Here is a 13,503-nt window from a genome sequence, read left to right on the forward strand (position 1 = left end):
GTGACCATTCGTGGCAATGATGGCCAGTTACACACAAAGCAAGGCTAAGGAGATGGTCGAGGCTATGAATGATGACGGGGAGGATGCAGTCCAGAAAGGGGGCTGAGAGGAGGTAGAAGGCAGCTTTATTCAAGGCGAAGGGGAGCGCAGTCAAAGCTCTCCAAGGAGCCAGTTGCCAGAGGTGAGGTCCGCGGTGGGTCTCACTCCACCTGCCCATCCCCCCAGCCTGGCAGGCTCGGCTTCTCTACTACAGGCTGCCCTAGACCGTGTCCAGGCCGGAGACCAGGCAGCCTCTGAGCTCCTCCTGGCGGCTGCAGAACGTCAGGAGAAAGTAGAAGCTGCAGAGCGTGAGCACCAGCTACAAATGCTCCAGCTGAAGCTCCAATTCCAGCAGCCCTCCCCAGCCCAATGTGAGTCTTCAGAGGTCTGGATTCCCAAACTGCGGGCGGAGGACTTTCACCTACTGGACATGGGTGGGGACCTGGACACCTTTTTGTTGGCATTTGAGACGGCCTGCCATCAGTACCAGCTGCCAGAGAACCAGTGGGTCAGATTTCTCACGCCACGGCTCAGGGGGAAAGCCCTTGAAATCTTCGGGTACCTGCCGAGCAAGACCATCCTGAGCTATGAGGACATCAAACAGGCTCTGGTCAGGCAGTATAACTTAACTCCTGAGTCGTACCGGAAAAATCTCAGGAATTTGCAGTGGGGTTCTACCCAGAGCTGGGCCGATCACATGCAGGTCTTGCTGAGAGCGGTCGACCAATGGACCACCGGATTGGAGCTCACCACCGTCCAGCAGCTGAAGGAGCTCATCGCCACCAAACAGTTCTTGTGGAACTGCCCGGAGGACCTACAGCAGTACCTCCGCGACCGGAAGCCAAAGGAGGCCTCTGCAACAGCAGCCCTGGCCGATGAATACACCAACAACAGGACTTCAGAGGCCCGGAAACCTGTCGGCTGGAGAAGGGGTAAGACGCACGCTGCACCTGCTACCCCTGCCCCTAGGCCCAAATGGGCACCAGCCCCTGCTACACTTTCCACGTCAGTGGGGGAATCCCGACTGTGCCACCTGTGTAAGCAGCCACGACACTTCAAAGCCATGTGTCCCCCACACTGCCCCCACACAGTAGTGTCCCCCACACAGTAATTGTCTCCACACTGCCCCCATACAGTAATGTCCCCCACACTTCCCCCACACAGTAGTTGCCCCCACACTGCACCCCAGCACCCCCATATAGTAGTTTTCCCCATACAGTAATTGCCCTAACATTGCCCCATATAGTAATTTGCCCCCCACATAGTAATCCCTCCCATAATGATTGCCCCCACACAGTATCCCACCATAATATTTTCCCCCCACATGTCCTCCTTTGTCCCCCAAAGTTGGCACATAAAAAAAAAAAAAAAAAAAAATCTAAATACTCACCTATGTCCAGGCGCTTGCTCACAGAGGAAGGCGCGCACACTTCACTGTGCTGCTGCGTCCCGGCACAGGCACGCGTGATGACGTAATCACACACGCGTGCGCCGGGATTTCACTACTGCATGGCCTCAGGCCCCAGTGATCAGCGGCGGGGCAGGCAGGGAACTATGCGCTCCCGTGCCCTGCCGCAGTATGCGGGCATCAGCGCACCAGCAATGAGCGCTTCCATCTGTATTGATGGGAGCGCTCATTGCTTCTGGGCCTGGCACCCCCGTGAGAGCCGGAATCTGGGGCGGACCCCCTTCCCCGGGCATGCTACTGGATCTCCATAAAATCATAGAAGCGCCGTTCCAGGGACCATAAGTTGCTGGTTATACAGGTGGGGAGGTGGTGAGGACTGATGGAAGAGTCAGGAAAATCTACAAAGACAGATCCTTTCTATAACAAAAGTCAACGTCCTTTGTTGTTTTCTCAGAAAATATTTTCAAGGACCAAGCTTAATGGAGGCTGGCATTAAAAATGAGCCTATGCATCTACAGCTCCGCTCTGAAGAGTTATAGCTGTGATATTCTTTACCCATGAATAGGAGAAAGGAAGAGGGCACCTTAATAAGCTCGACTCCTTCCTCACATTCCAGCACAATGTGCAACCAGCAGGGAAATGCATAAACAGAACACTTATGTCCCCTATAACGGCTGCCATTGTCCTTGAATCATGCTATATCCACAAAGTGGCATCTAAATTTCCTGCATAATGAATGAAACCAAAGCAGAAGATTACAAGAGAAGACAGGGCAGCAACCTGTGCGAGAAAAGCACATAGTACAGCCTGGAGGGCAGAAGGACGGTTGTCCTCCTCAGTGGAGCATGTGGTATATACTGAGCTCCACATTATATATAACTAGACATTAAGGCTACTTTCACACTCGCGCTTGGTGCGGATCCGTCATGGATCTGCACAGACGGATCCATTCAGATAATACAAATGTCTGCATCCGCTCAGAACAGATCCGTATTTTGTATTATCTTTAACATAGCCAAGAAGGATTTGTAAATGGAGGATGGATCTGTTTTCTATTGTGCCAGATTGTGTCATAGAAAATGGATCTGTCCCCATTGACTTACATTGTGTGTCAGAACGGATCCGTTTGGCTCAGTTTCGTCAGACGGACACCAAAACGCTGCAAGCAGCTACTTCCGCCGGCTAGATCGGGATGTTGAGGCCGGCGCACGCGCAATAAATGCTCTCATGCCGATGGTGATAATGGGTAATGCTGTGCTCAGGCGCGGTGATTCGGATGCACGGCCCAGGCGCGGCATTTCACACTGAAGGGAGGAGGTTATCGGAAGAAACTAGGGCAGGCCAGAGTGGTGAAAGGAGAGGGGTTTCAGATGAATAGCGACGAGGGGCCTGGGCACCGCCCGCTTGAACACCGATCCTGAGCACCTTCAGACCTAATTTGCATATTGAATAAAAGTGTTTTTTGAAGAAAATAAGCGACAGCCAGCTAAACAGTAAGTAGCATTCACATATGCACAGAGCAGGAAGAAGAAGGTCAGTGGGTCATGTCTGAGGACAAGCTGAACCTCAGCAGCCATTTTTGTGACTTATCCAAACCCCATACTTACAGTAGTTCCATGGCCAGGCTACACAGAGAGAGAATGTATGGATCCCGAAATTATATAGAGGGATCCGCATGGGATTATAATCATCCCATTAGCTTTTATTAGTTTGTGGCGGGAAAATTTCCCGCCTAAAAGTGTGTTAAGGTGAGCTAAAAATAGCTGGTTACTGGGGGTCTGGGGCAGATGTCAATCATTGGGTCAGTAAGTGACCTATGAAGTAGTGTTGCTGGGCAGAGTGGCCTGAGATGCCCAGCAACAGTGGGTCATTGGTGGGACAGTTTCAAGGCCCCCCATAGTTAGGGCTATATAGTAGCGGTAGCGGTCAGTGTTAGGCTGTCATCTCAACAGCATCTGGAGGAGGTGCTGCCTGCCTGCATACCTGATGGAGGAGTTCGTGGCTGAGCTGCGGAGGCGTGCGGGAGATGGAGTGACGGCGTCCTGGCTGGAATCCTGCTTAGCTGACTGGTCTGCATCGGTGGCTGTTCCGGCGGTGGTGTGCGATCCTGGCGATGTCCCGGTCCCGGCGGTGTCTGCGGCTGATGTACTGAAGGTCTCCCTGTGGTGCCTGCGCTGCGCTCTTCAAGAAGAGAGAAGAGGCAGCGCACCCGTTTCTCTCCCTCCCCCTGCAGGTCTGTCCCGGAAAGGAGAAGATCGGATAGACGGAGTGCTGCTGTAGAGGAAACCGGAAGTGGCCGCTTGGGGATGACATCACAGGCTGAGGTCCGTCCTGAATCTGCGTCCCCAGGAAACTTGGAGCAGCTTTTTGGTTCCGCTTCTGCCCTGCAGCATTTTGGTTCCCAGGAAGGTCCTGCTGTGAGAAGAGCATCGCTTGAGCCCCCTGCACATCCTTCGCGGCAACATGGACGTAGACGACGCAGAATGGAGCCACAGCCTGTGCAGCGCCAGTCCCTGCCGCTCCGCTCCGGTGTTGAGCAGCGGGACGGTGTGTGCTTGGAAAGCGTGGCGCAGAGACAAGAGGCATCCGCATCTTCTTCTGGTGTCCGGAGTGCTACTTCAGCGGGTGGTGAGTTCCCCAGGGATCTGGGCACCGTTATTGCATCCTTGTCTTCTGTACTTTCTTCTTTGCAGAGTATTGCTCCTCTTCCCCCCCCTGCTCCTGAACCGGCTGGTACGGCAGGCGATTTTTCTGATGCTTAGCGTTTTAGCGGTCGGGGGACGGGAGGGGATTATGATAGTGATGACTCTCTCCCTCTTCCAGCGGTGGCTAAACGTGGAGGAGTGTCAGAGTCATGTTATAAAGAAATGTTACCATGTGATATTTCGCCTTTAGGCTTTCATCTCTCCATGTCGGTTAAAGAAAAGATATGGAGAAATGAATTTGTGGACATTTTGTCGCTGTTGCCTGCTTCAAAAGATTTTGTTGCTAAATTAGATAAAAGGGAGGATAAGTCTGAAGAGGATAGGAGGCGCCCGATCCCTCGTACTTTTAATAATTGGTTGCAGGCATATTGTATCTTTTGCAGCGTGATGGGTGAGAAATTCCCTGCAAAATGTTCAGGGCTTTTTCAACATTTAGATAATGTTTTAGAGGCGTATAAGAATTTTGGGGGGATAGGTTGGTTTGTGTATGATGAAAATTTCAGACAGAGGCTGTCCGTTTATCCTAGTATGCGGTGGGGCACAAAGGATGTTGGGCTGTGGCTTAATTTATTGTTGCCACAGCGTTCATCTTATTCTGCCCCTAAACAGCAGCCAGCCTCTGCTACGCCGCAGTCTCAATTGTTAAAAAAGGGCACCTGCTTTGCGTTTAATGAAGCACAGTGTAGGTGGCCTGCGTCATGTAAATATCGCCATGAATGTGCCTTTTGCGGGGGCAGTCACCCGATGGTTCGCTGTTATAAAAGAGCTAACATGCCTACCATGCCATCCACAAAAGAGTTTATTGCAAAAAGCATGGACACCAGTAAAGCTGGTGACCATGCGTCCCTGGTTAGAGCGTTACCCAAATTGCAAGATGGCGGAGCTGCTACTTGACGGTTTTGCTTTGGGTTTTCAGTTGCCATCGTTTTCTGGCGTTGGTTGTGAATGGGTTAATAATTTGTCTTCGGTTGATCAATTTCCTGTGGTTGTGAGAGATAAATTGGCAAAGGAACTGGAGTTAGGCAGGATCGCTGGTCCTTTTTCATCTCCGCCTTTCGCTAATTTTCGTCTTTCTCCATTGGGAGTTGTTCCGAAGAAGGAACCTAATGCTTTTCGTTTAATTCATCATTTATCCTTTCCTTATGGTGCATCCTTGAATGATGAAATTGATAAAGCATTGTGTTCGGTCAAGTATGCCACATTTGATTCAGCAATTGATCTGATACGTAATTTTGGTAAAGGTGCTTTGATGGGAAAGGCGGACGTTCAGTCCGCTTTTCGCCTGCTACCTGTACATCCTTCTTGTTTTAACTCACTTGGTTTTCAATTTCAGGGTTTATTTTATTTTGATAAATGTATTCCAATGGGTTGTTCCTTGTCTTGTTTCTATTTTGAAGTTTTTTCCTCGTTTATTGAATGGGTAGTAGCAGTCAGGTGTATGCGTGGTGCAGTGACGCACTATTTGGACGATTTCTTGTTCATTGGTCCAGCGGATTCTTCAGCATGCTTAGAAAGTTTGGAATCCTTTTTTGCAGTTTGTTCTGAGTTTGGTGTTCCGTTAGCTGAGGATAAGACGGTGTACCCTACTAATTGTTTGGAATATTTGGGGATTGTCATAGATTCTGTGAAGGGCGAATTTTGTCTTCCTCCACAGAAAGTGTCAAAAATCTGTATGGCTTTGTCTTCATTGCTAAGTAAGCGTACAGCTAAGGTGAAAGAGATTCAGTCGGTCTTGGGTATGTTAGCTTTTGCCAGTAGGATTATGCCAATGGGCCGGGTTTTTTGTCGGCAATTGTCTGCAAAGATTTCTGGTGTGAGGAACCCTGGTTTTCATGTTAGTCTATCTAAGGAGGTTAAGGAAGATTTTATGATTTGGTTGGAGTTCTTTCAGCTATATAATGGCAGGTCATATTGGCAGGAAGATTTTGTTTTAGCTTCTTCTATGGATTTGTTTACGGATGCTGCTGGATCTTGCGGTTTTGGTGCATATTGGAACGGACATTGGTGTGCAGCAGAATGGCATCCTGCTTGGATTTTGAATGGAGTGACTAAGAATATTGTTTTGTTAGAACTGTTTCCTGTGGTGGTTTCGCTAGTTTTATGGGGGAGTTGTTTTTCCAATAAGAGAATTATTTTGCATACTGACAATAAGGGTGTTTTATTTGCAGTTAATTGTTTATCATCAAAATGTCCTTTAGTAGTTAAATTGTTACGTCATCTGGTGCTTCTCTGTTTAAAATTGAATATTTGGTTGAAAGCTCGCCATATCCCTGGGATAGATAATTCAATTGCTGATTCGCTTTCCCGTTTTCAGTTTCAGACATTCCGGCAGTTGACGGAAGGGGCCGATCTGAAAGGGGAATCGTGCCCTGCGTACCTGTGGAATCTGATTTGGTCCTAGGTATGTCTTACTTACAGTCTTCTGTGGCTCCGGCGACATGGTCGGATTATAGCCGTTCATGGCTTAGGTGGTGTAGTTTTACAGCTGATAGAGGTTGGTCTTCTCATGGTAGTGGTGAGGTTGCTGCATTAGCATTCTGTGTGGCATTGTTTAGGGAGGGTCTGGCTTACTCTACTGTTTTAAGGATTTTGTCAGGTGTTTCATTTTTTCTTCGGGTTTTAGGTTCTCCTTCTTTATTAGATTATTTCCTGATTAAGCAGATGTTAAAGGGTTACAAACGTGGTAATTGTTCTCCTGACAATAGATGTCCTATTTCTCCCACACTGTTATTATCATTATGTCAGGCTACTTCTTTAGTTTGTTTTGATAGTTTTGAAGAGTTGCTGTTTTCCACTGCGTTTTGTTGCATGTTTTTTGGTGCTTTTAGAATTAGTGAGTTGTTTCCAAGAAATTGTGAGGCAGGTTTGGGATTGGCCTTGAAGCATGTCCATGTTCATGTTAATTATGTTTTGTTTTTCCTTCCGACGTCAAAGATGGATCAATCAGGTAAGGGTACCTGGATTCGAGTGAACAGAGTTGGGTCGGGTGGTATTTGTCCGGTGAGTATGATTTCTCAGTATTGGCTTCGCAGACCAGGGGGTGGTACTGCTTTCTTTGTGCATGCGAATACTTCTCCTTTAACACAATATCAATTTAGATCCGTGCTAAGGAAATGTTTAAAGGAATTGGGTTTAGATGGTGTTCGGATTACGTCGCATTCTTTCCGGATTGGAGCCGCCACTGCGGCGGCTCGGTCGGGTTTGAGTGCGTCAGTGATTAAGCGGATTGGAAGATGGTCGTCTGATTGTTTTAAAATGTATGTGCGTCCTGATGTTCCTGTGATCTAATGTTTCTTTATATTATAGTTTTTACAGGTCTCACCGTATGGATTATCGGCCATTCTTTCGTATACTGGGCCCATCGCAGAGCTGTAGAAAGATCGTACGGTGACAACCTCTCTTGGTCCACAGATACGGTTCGAATATACTGGAATGGGGTCAGGGGTCTTCGTTGGGAAGGTTTGATGGATGTAATGTTGGAAATGTGTGATTTATACCCTGATCCTGATATAATAATTTTTCATGCAGGGGCAAATGATGTGGGCAAATTTGGCACCATTGAATTGGCTTTCTGTATGAAACGTACAATGGTAAGGGCAAGGCGGTTGTTCCCTGATGCACGTTTAGTTTTTTCGGAAATGATTCCACGTTTACTTTGGTTATCCTGTCCTAATTTTAAATATTTAGATAAGATGAGGATACGTTTGAATAGAATTATGGCTCGTTTTATGCCATTGATTTGGGGGTTTTCATTTCGGCACGTGGACCTTGAAGGTGGTTTGCCCGGCCTTTATTTTTCGGACAAGATTCATTTGTCACAGATTGGTTTGGACATTTTCAATTTGGACATGCAAGCTATAATTGAGATAGTTATGGGTGGGGTGGGGCCCACGCCGCCTTGTTAGCCGGCATGGTCCGGTGGGTGTAAAGTCGCTCACTGTAATGGTGAGCGGACGAGTTAAGTCTGAAGTTTAGGCCGAGCTTATGGCTGGTCTAATTATTGTTTATGAAGTTATTGGTATATATTGATACAGTTTAATTTTGGTTTAAGCTAATCTTTAATAAAGCTGGCCGTGGCCTAATTTATTCCACCAAAAATATTTGTGTCCACGTGTTTTATTACTTATTTATAGAGTTGAAGATGTGTAAGTAATGTTATGGTACATTCATATGATTTATAATCCCATGTATGGATCCCGAAATTATATAGAGGGATCCGCATGGGATTATAATCATCCCATTAGCTTTTATTAGTTTGTGGCGGGAAAATTTCCCGCCTAAAAGTGTGTTAAGGTGAGCTAAAAATAGCTGGTTACTGGGGGTCTGGGGCAGATGTCAATCATTGGGTCAGTAAGTGACCTATGAAGTAGTGTTGCTGGGCAGAGTGGCCTGAGATGCCCAGCAACAGTGGGTCATTGGTGGGACAGTTTCAAGGCCCCCCATAGTTAGGGCTATATAGTAGCGGTAGCGGTCAGTGTTAGGCTGTCATCTCAACAGCATCTGGAGGAGGTGCTGCCCCCGCCCGCCCTTCCCTGTTGAAAGTTTGTTTTCATTGTCACGGCTGCTTTATTAGAAGGAGGGTGTAAAGTCGCTCACTGTAATGGTGAGCGGACGAGTTAAGTCTGAAGTTTAGGCCGAGCTTATGGCTGGTCTAATTATTGTTTATGAAGTTATTGGTATATATTGATACAGTTTAATTTTGGTTTAAGCTAATCTTTAATAAAGCTGGCCGTGGCCTAATTTATTCCACCAAAAATATTTGTGTCCACGTGTTTTATTACTTATTTATAGAGTTGAAGATGTGTAAGTAATGTTATGGTACATTCATATGATTTATAATCCCATGAGGATATTGACAAAGGAAGGTAACTGTCATTTATCAGACTCCAGACTCCTTTGCATCAGGTGTAGAGATTCAAAGCTACAAGCTACCCACCATTATTAAAGACAAAAAGGCCATTTGTCTGAGAATAGTATTCCTAGGAGAGGATACAAAATGTACAGCATTATACAGTACAACAGAGATAGATCTCTGGGTTGGAGGGATGAACTAAGAGAGAAAAAGACTGATTGTCATAGACAGTGGCGTAGCGTGTGTTGCCAGCACCCGGGGCGAACCTAGTATGGCATCCCCTAACTTTTGTGCATGTGCCTTTTTATAGAATGACGCCCCACAGGCATACCAAAACCAATATTACCACTAATACTATAAAAGAGACATATACCGCAATTCATTGCAGGATCTCATAAAATACAGGGTTCCATTAACCCCATCAGAATTAAACAGGGAGGGGAGCCCGCATGAATACTGAAGTGAAAGCACAGGCTGCAGTACTGGACGTTGCTCCTAGCAACCTGCATTCCGGCGGTTCAACAGCCTGGCGTATCTGTCCCACCACTAGTTTACACGTGCCCCTGGACTGCCGCTCCATACCCATTGACTATAATGGAGGTGTTGGCTGAGTTCCGGCGGCGGTATGGCAGCGCACAGTAAGAGGCCACCAGGTCTAATGCTACTGATGAAATACCGACAATAGTCGGATAGGGAAACGCGTCGAGCATTAGACTGCAGTACAGAAATACATGCAGACTGACTCTCGCTCCCATACTGAGCCTATTAGGGATTAATCCTCTAAGGCCTCATGCACACGACCGTTGTGTGCACCCGTGGCCGTTGTTCCGTTTTCCGTGATTTTCTGCGGACCCATTGACTTTCAATGGGTCCGTTGAAAACTCGGAAAATGCACCGTTTGTCATCCGCCTCTGTGATCCGTGTATCCTGTCCATCAAAAAAATATGACCTGTCCTATTTTTTTGACTGACAACGGTTCACTGACCCATTCAAGGTAATGGGTCCGTGAAAGAACATGGATGCACACAAGATTAGCATCCGTGTCCGTGATCCGTGGCTGTAGGTTACTTACATACAGACGGATCCGAAGAAAACTCAGATCCGACATTATATTCTAACACAGAAGCGTTCCCATAGTGATGGGGACGCTTCTAGTTACAATATACAACGAACTCTGTACATGACTGCCCCCTGCTGCCTGGCAGCACCCGATCTCTTACAGGGGGCCGTGATCAGCACAATTAACCCCTCAGGTGCTGCACCTGAAGGGGTTAATTGTGCGTATCATAGCCCCCTGTAAGAGATCTGGGGCTGCCAGGCAGCAGGGGGCAGACCCCCCTCCCTCCTCAGTTTAAATTTCATTGGTAGCCAGTGTTGCCCCCCCTGATTCCCTCTATTGTATTAATAACATTGGTGGCACAGTGTGCGCCCCCCCCCCCCCCCGGGACTTCAGTAAAGTACTGGGAGTTTGTTAAAAGCTCTAGTCTCCCTCAGGCCGAATGCACACGGCCGTGAGCGGTCCGTGGAACCACTGGCTGGATTCCTGCTGAGAGCAGGAGCGCACAGCGTCATTGGTTGCTATGAAGCCGTGCGCTCCCTGCTGCCGCCGCAATACAGTAATACACTGGTATGATCTATACCAGTGTAGTACTGTACTGCGGCGGCAGCATGAAGCGCACGGTGTCATAGCAACCAATGACGCCGTGCGCTCCTGCTTTTGTGTGCATTCGGCCTTATTCTATATAATCATTTCAATTACTACCACCAACATTTGCACCTAACGGTGCTGGTGTCAGGAATCAGGGGCCCCTTACAACAATTACCATCAAGGGCACCTCAACCTACATCTGGCTGGTGTTCCCTGAAACAGAGAGTGCCCCGGAGGATTTCGTGCTGTCTTCCCCTCCACTGTACGCCGGCCCAGGGAGGCGTCTGCTAACCGTGAGTACATGAATTATTGCACCGATCGGCCCACCGCGAGCCTCACGTGTTTTCCCCTGTGGTTTGGTATGCTACAAAAAGAATTGCCATCACTACGAACAGGATTCGTGCAATATAACTGTGTGCCATTGCCTTATGAGAATAAGCCCCACTTGTTTTCCCGAGATACTGTCAATGTGCTTTAATACAGTGCAAACTTTAAACGTTTTTATTGAGCTGCAGTACTGTCCAAATGTATTGAGAGTTGCCTGGACATGCAGTACTAGTAACCAGTTTTTTTTCAACCGCAGTGTTAAAACTCGCATGTATCTGTGTCACTGCCACTGCTTGCTGTCAGTGAATGGATTTTTGCACTGAACCTAAAATGGCCGCCAGAGGCCTCCTTAATTTATTGCGCCATTACTTTAAGTGACGCCCTGTTAGTGGTGGGAAAACTAAGTTAAGTTAGGCTGCGTTCACACGGGCGAGATTTCCGCGCGGGTGCAATGCAGTAGGTGAACGTATTGCACCCGCACTGAATCCTGACCCATTCATTTCAATGGGGCTGTGTACATGAGTGTTTTTTTTCACGCATCACTTCTGCAATGTATTAAAATCGCAGCATGTTCTATATTCTGCGTTTTTCACGCAGCCCTGGCTCCATAGAAGTGAATGGGGCTGCGTGAATAACGCATTGCATCTGCAAGCAAGTGCGGATGCAATGCGTTTTTCACTGATGGTTGCTAGGAGATGTTGTTTGTAAACCTTCAGTTTTTTATCACGCGCGTGAAAAACGCATCAAAACGCATTGCACCCGCGCGGAAAAAACTGAACAACTAAACGCAATTGCAGACAAAACTGACTGAACTTGCTTGCAAAATGGTGCGAGTTTAACTGAACACACCCTGAACGCATCCGGACCTAATCTGTCACGCTCGTGTGAACTCAGCCTTAGGCCTCTTTCACACTACAGTATGTTGAATTCAGTGTTTTGCGTTCCGTTTTTCACGGATCCGTTGTTCCGTTTTTTGCTTCCGTTGTGGTTCCGTTTCCGTTCCGTTGTTCCGTTCCGTTTTTCCGTATGGCATATACAGTATACAGTAATTACATAGAAAAAATTGGGCTGGGCATAACATTTTCAATTGATGGTTCCGCAAAAAACGGAACGGATACGGAAGACATACGGATGCATTTCCGTATGTGTTCCGTTTTTTTTGCGGACCCATTGACTTGAATGGAGCCACGGACTGTGATTTGCGGCCAAATATAGGACATGTTCTATCTTTTCAACGGAACGGAAAAACGGAAATACGGAAACGGAATGCATACGGAACACATTCCGTTTTTTTGCGGAACCATTGAAATGAATGGTTCCGTATACGGACCGTATACGGAACGCAAAAAACGGACCGCAAAACGGAAAAAAAAAACGGTAGTGTGAAAGAGGCCTTAAGTGGTGGGAAAAAAAGCCAATCCTCTTATGCAAAATAACTTATTACAATTGTGCCAATACTATCGCTGCTGCTAATACTTGCAAATCCGCACTGCCCCTCCTGCCTTGCAAATGGACCTAGGGGGAGGGCCGCTCATGAGAAGGGAGCGTGACGTGCTTATGCACGCTGAAGAGACGCGAGACTACGTGTGGGTGAACGGAAAAATAGGGAGATCAACAGCCCTTCTCCACAGAACAAATATAATAGTGAGTGCCGCTGGGAAGAAGTAACCTTAAGCGGGACTGTTTGGGAGCATAATCTGCCTTACAGAGCACCATACTGCTCTGTATTAAGTTGTCACAACGTCTCTTAAAGGGCCAGACACCTACAAAGTAGCGGTTGCCCATAGCAACACAACGCAAAAAGTTTGTAAAACTATATTTAACCTGCATTATATTGAAGGCCTGTCACTGCCATGTCTGAACAAGGAGATAGTGTGCAGCCTGAGCTCAACAGGTCCCCAGCAGTAGCTGCAGCTAGTGCATCACCAGCCGCTGCACCACCAAGCATGATGCCTTTAACAATACCTTATTTCTTTGCAGCACCTTGGTTCCCAAAATATGCAGGAGAAGCTCATACTTTAAGGGAATTTAAAGAAAAACTTGGCTATATTCTTGGCTATATATCCTCCTTGCACAATTGGAAGGAGCTCAGAGAAGTGAAATCCTGGCCAAGCTCAGAGAGAAAAACACTGAAGCAGATATTTGCACGGCTACGCCACTTTTGAATCCAGGACTGTGTCAGGGGTCAAGATGAGATTCTTCAGCAAGAAACAGCAGCCTGGTGAGTCACTTAGAGACTTTGCATTATCCTTACAAGAAGCCCTGCGAGCTGTTATACAGGTAGACCCCCAGGAAGCAGAGGATCAAGATAAAACACTGAGAGAACAATTCATTGAAGGTGTTAGGACAGAAACCTTATAATGCCAGTTAAAAATGTTAGCTGCACAGCACCCAAGTTCTACCTTCCTAGACTTCAAAGAGCTATTTATCAGTATTTTGGGGAAAGACCCACAACCAGAGCCTGTTAGGCCTGATGAAATGTCTGTGTATAAGCCATCTACATCTCCAAAATGTCACCCTATAG

The sequence above is a fragment of the Bufo gargarizans genome, chromosome 2, assembly GCF_014858855.1.
Source record: "Bufo gargarizans isolate SCDJY-AF-19 chromosome 2, ASM1485885v1, whole genome shotgun sequence".
Classification (NCBI taxonomy): Eukaryota; Metazoa; Chordata; class Amphibia; order Anura; family Bufonidae; genus Bufo; species Bufo gargarizans.